Below are 6,000 nucleotides of genomic sequence, written 5' to 3'. Positions count from 1 at the left end.
CGACTTCTGAGCGCATAGCCAGGAGTAACCCCTGAGCGTCAAACGGGTGTGGCCCCCCCAAAAAAAAACAAAACAAAAAAATATATATCACAAATTGGACCTTATCTCACAGGTTTGTTTTAGTTTAGTTTGTTTTGGGGTCACACCAGTGGTATTCAGGTAGGTTCTGCTGTAGGGATCACTCCTGATAGGCCTTGGAACCATATGGGATTCTAGGGATGGAACCCACATTAGCTGTATGCAAGACAAGTACCCTACCAGGTATATTATCACTCCAGCTCCAGGGTTCATCAGGTTTGACCTATTTTTCACATAGTAGTGGCAAGAATATTAATTCATCATCAAAGCATCTAAAGTTTATTCTGCTGCAACTTTTATAATGAATTTTAAATTAAACATCAAAATTTTCTATTATTTGCTGTCCTCCCAGCTAGAAAATCAAATCCAGAAGTCTATCAACAAGAATTCAACAGCATAACTTATGAATCTGGGTAAACTCTTCCAAGTTGCTCCCCAACTCAATTTTAGTGATAAAAGTAATTTACTGGGGCTCAAAGCAATAGCACAGCAGGTAAAACATTTGCCTTACACATGGCTGATCCAGGTTTGATTCCCAGCATCCTATATGCACCCCCCCAGCCTGCCAAGAATGACTCCTGAGCATAGAGCCAGGAGAAACCTCTGAGTACTGCCTGGTAGGGTTCAAAAAGTGCCCCCCCCCAAAAAAAAAAGAAGTGACTTACCATGCCTCATTCATACACAACAGTCAAATGTGGACTTTCAGACAAAACCTTGATTCAATAAGTGATTCCTCTCAACCCAATTATATCTCAGTAAAAGGAAAGCAGAATTTTATTGCAATAATACAAATAATCAGAAAAGTAGTAAAAAGTTTGAATTGAAGAGGTGAGAGGAAACAAGGACAGAAATAACAGATGATCCCTCTCTTCTGTGTATATAGAGAAATGAGGGCGTGGATGGTGTCCAATGATGGCAAATACTTGATCCTGGATTACAGAAATGATAAGTGGCTAGTGAGGGGAGAAAGGGAATGAGGAGCAGGCTGACTGAAACATAGGATTTAGGACTTTGGTCAAGAATTTTGAACACTTTGGTGAATTGGTGAGATAACTATGTATCTCAAAACCATAAGCATGAACACTGATATAAACGCTTCACTCAAACTATAATACAATTGAAAGTAAATTTCCTAAAGAGGAAGCAGTGAGACAGGGAAGAAACCTTGTCCAGGATAACCAGTGGGGTAACACTGGTATTGGCAGTGGGTTTGGAGTTAGAATATTAAATACCCAAAATTCTCTATTATTAAATTATGATGTCTAACTAAAATTAATTAAAAATAAAGTATTAGAAATTTTATTTCCTGGGCCCGGAGAGATAGCACAGCGGCGTTTGCCTTGCAAGCAGCCGATCCAGGACCCAAGGTGGTTGGTTCGAATCCGGTGTCCCATATGGTCCCCCGTGCCTGCCAGGAGCTATTTCTGAGCAGACAGCCAGGAGTAACCTCTGAGCACCGCCGGGTGTGGCCCAAAAACCAAAAAGAAAAAAAAAAAGGAAGAAATTTTATTTCCTTATTTTTAGATTTGAGTAATATTAGAATCTTAGACTGAGTCCCTATTTCTCTTTGTAATTAAATCAGAACAGATCTTTAATGGAAGAGACTTTATTGTTAAGTTCAGGAGAACGATGCGCCGTTCAAAGACACCAAGACCACAATCTCTCATGCAATAGCAGAGGGTTTATTTTTCTTACAAGCATGCAGGGGCTGTCAGAATCCAGCATAAGCCAGAATCTGCCAGCCCTGAACCATGAGCTTACAAGCTATATATAGTATTTTAAACAATAGAAAGGTACAGTAGATTGATTTGCTTTAGGAAGTACATGACATCTGGCATTTTCCCACAATTGTGAATGAAGGGGGTGGGTAATCAGGGCAGTCAGGAAACTCCCAGAATTGTCATGGATGCCTGTACGACCCCAGTGTTTTTGAGGGCCACGTCTAGCCCACTTTCCTGTCCTTGCCTGATGGCTGTTTCAAGCTTCCTTTACATTCCCCCCTTTTCTTTTGTTTGATCTCTAATCCTAGAGATCTGGGTTGTTTGATTAAGTGCCTTATATTGCTGCCTAGTAATCATTAGGTTCTATAGTCAGTAATAGCAGCAGGAGCACAAGCGGGCCTGTAATGGCAGACATTAGAGTTGTTAGCCAGGGGGACTACTTGAACCAGGACTGAAACCAATTGTTTTGAACCCGGAATTTTTGTTTTAGCCTTTCTTGAAGGGGGGTGGGTGATTACTGATTTGATTGGCCCCCCTTAAGAGCGCAGTTAATTAGCACACAATAATGGAAGGTCAAATTAAAAACTTCAAGGGCAATGCAAGGCATTTCTCTTGCCTGACCCCTTCCCCAGCTGCTTTTTAAAAAGTGTGATTTACTACTAATCTGGTTATTACGATTCAGTTCCAACTGGAAGGGAGCTTCCAGTATGCCTGACCGGTGGTTTTACAGTCCCATGCTGTCATCTGGTACAGTAGGTGATCTTCATTTTGCCCCGGTCCAGGAAGTTGAGTCAGATGGATATGCAGGGGGGGTCCTTTGTAGTCTGTTCAGGCCACTGACCATTCAAGCTGCGGGCTTCTGAGAAGTATCTGAAAAAGACTTATGAAGAGGTTTTCCGGGGGGTTTCTTACTTGTTCTGTATCTAAGGTTTTTTACACCTAGTGTGTAACAATTAATGATAACACAAGTTAAACAACAGAAATTAAAGCATTATAGCATTATTAACAAACAGCTCTGAATTATTTTTAGTTAGACTAATGCTTACATTTGTAATTTATGATCTGTTTGAGTACAATTAATAAAAAATGCTTTTACACCTAGGTTACTTTACTTTAATTATAAAAATTATTTTTCTCTCCACCTTAACCTTGCACCTTACTAGATATTTGAAAAAATTTTGGCTCCTTCCTTTGCATAAACACAATATTACTGGAGAAATCTCCATTTGGGGCACTCCCAATACTTACAGAATTTTTGAGGATAGGGTGGGGACACAGCAGATTTGTCACGTTACAGTTACTTAGGCTAGGCTGATGTAAGAACGAGTTGGTTCTCGGATGGCTGTTGTCTTCTCACCCACTGCAGGATTTTCCTAGAAGTAGCCTGTTCCACTCCTCTTCAGGGTTGGAAGAGACTCTGACCTCAAGTTCTTTCTTGAGACTGAGGGTGAGGGTGAGAGTGGTCGTGGCCAGTTAGTGCAGGTTCAGAAATCTGCCATTTCCTTTTTCAGGCCATTCATCTTGATGTTTTCCTGGTTTTGTTAGCCAGATGCCTAACGGTGCCTGCTTGTTACACCACCTTAAGCCTGATTATTTCCCCAAAAGAGGGCTTTGGGGTCCCCTTATTAATTTTAAGATTTCTTGTTTGCACGGGGATTACTCCTCATGCAGAGAGGAAATTTACCTGTTTGTATTTCATGCAAAGCAAACTGATGCCATGACATAAAAATGATATTAAAAGGTGCTAGGACGAGAGAAAAAGCAAATGTTACTTAATTTTGCACAGAAAATTTTAAACCTGATTATTGTCTGGAGGCTTTTACAATAAGATTTACAAAGTTCCTTGTGATACACTTATTAATATTCTTGGCAGTAAATAAATTTACATACAGAGAGTAGAAGTTTGCTTATTTTTCTGGACTTAGCTTAAAGCAGAAAACATATTAGACACCAGCAATTTAGCAATTTATATTTTACAAAATTTTCTGGCAGACTTTAGACCTTTTTTAAAAAAAATAATCAAAAATTTAAAATATTGAAGTTCAGTTTAAAGGTGTTTAAAAATATATTAGCTATGCTTTAGACCAAAGCAAAACATAAATTTTCTTAAAAGTATTTTAAATTTACAATTTAGAGGAGTTATAGTTTTTAAAGTTTGATTTTTTTTTACTCAATTTTAATTACTTTACTTTTCTGAACAACTTAGTACATTATTTAAAATGGTTTTTTGTTTTTTAACTATTTTAAACATAGCATTTTGCAGTTTCTAAAAATTTATTTTACAATTTTTTACTACTTTATAACTTATCATAGGTTCAAATGAGTTTACTACAAATATACCCTGTTTATTGATTAAAATGCCAAATTTATGACAGTGTTCAGAACATATTATATTTTAAATTCCAGTTACCAAGTTACTTAAGCTTTACAAGATGCAACTTTAGCAAATGAGAGGTAGGTATTGTAACCATCCAAGCACTACAGTATAACTTAAGTTATAAAAACCTTAGAGATATTAAATATGACTAATTTTACTTTAATTTTAAAAGGTTTGCACTTTATACAAATACCTAAAACTTTTATTTCTTTTATTTTTCCCAATTAGAAAACAAATTGCTAGAATTACTTTTATCTGACAGGACCAAATTTTTTTTGTTACACTTAGTAAAGACAATCTAGGCATTTTTACATTAAGACCTTAAAACTACATTAAATTTTATATTGTTATCTAGATTTAGGCATTTCAACAATATTAAGCGTTCACAAGATTAACAATATTATCAAAATGCTAACCACAACATTTTTCACACAGTTTTGGCCTTTTAAAATTAATATTATTTTTAACAGACATAGAAATACAAAAATTTGTATTATTCCCACATTACAATGCTGTTGGAACCTGTTTCTGAACTGATTGATAATTTCTTAGAGTTGGTGAAATTTCTTATGGCAGGTGGCATTTTCCAGTCTGTATTAGAACTTAGTTTCATTCCAGCCACTCCCAATTTCTTCTTCGATATGTAAACCAGGGGGGGGAAGGGAGTTTGGTAAGTTTTCCTTTCTTGGATAAGCTCCAGTAAAGAATTTTTTTTTAACTGACTAATTTCTTAGCTTCCCAGCCAGAAGCAACAAGACGGCAGCTTCCAAGATTTTTCTGATTTTTACCTTTTGGCTGAGGTGTTTAGTTACAAAGTCCAGCCCCTCCAGGACAAATTTAAGTCCTGCTGGCCAGCAAAGAGGCAGAGTTTGCGACCACCACCTTGCCCTGTCCCTAACAGAGCCTGCCTTGAAATACAAAAACACAACGAAACAGAAAATAACAAGGAAGTATAGAAATTGCCACTTAACACCAATTTTTGCACCTCTGGGAAGTTTTCCAGCAAGAGACCTTGGACTGAGCAGTCTGAGCCTGCTTCATGGTTGACTGAGAAAAGGCAATAGATAATAACAATCAAGAAATCAATTATCACACAAATTCCCCACACATTTTGCCAAGCACTTCACCACTCACACTGACCGGTCTTCACTCTCACGTTAAAATTTACAAATTTCTTTTGCTCTCTGGGCCATGCCCAATGAACTCCACACCTCTCCAGGACTGGGAGGGATTTTTCCCTCACTGAGTAACTTCCAGTTTTGAAGAGAGAGACAGGAGAAAATGAACCAGAGAAGTGGAAAGCCAAAAAATAAACCAAAACTAAAAATGAGATCAAAATGAAATCAAACCAACCTGAAGGATCTGCGAAGGGCTCACACCCACTTTGGAAAGCCCGGCCGGGACTTGCACTGATCCTTGGAGCTCCGTGGAGTCTCCTACGTTTGGAGCCAAGATTTCTGTTCCTTGCTGAGGAGGCCTCGCCCGACCTCCTCCCTGATGAGAAGGGCCCCTCTGGCCACTTCTCCCTAGGGCTCCTCAATAAAACCAAGTCACACAAGACAAGGAGAAACAACTCACACAAAACGGTAACAGACAGACAGACAAACAGAATCTGACCTAGGTCCCGATACTTGGGCAGTTTACCAATGTATACCCCACTAAGGGTCATACATACAGAAGGGCTCCCGAGCGTCCTCGGGATCCCCAAACCTCACTGAGGCGTCCCTCAGATCTGTGACCTGCGGCCCCCTAGACACGTCTGTCAGCCGCCACCGAGAACCCTCACGGGCTCGTACGGCAGTCACACTGCCCACACCAAGTGCA

This window comes from Suncus etruscus, chromosome 1 (assembly GCF_024139225.1).
Source record: "Suncus etruscus isolate mSunEtr1 chromosome 1, mSunEtr1.pri.cur, whole genome shotgun sequence".
Taxonomy (NCBI): Eukaryota; Metazoa; Chordata; class Mammalia; order Eulipotyphla; family Soricidae; genus Suncus; species Suncus etruscus.
The sequence above is the reverse complement of the archived record's forward strand: the minus strand, read 5'-3'. Positions refer to the sequence as shown.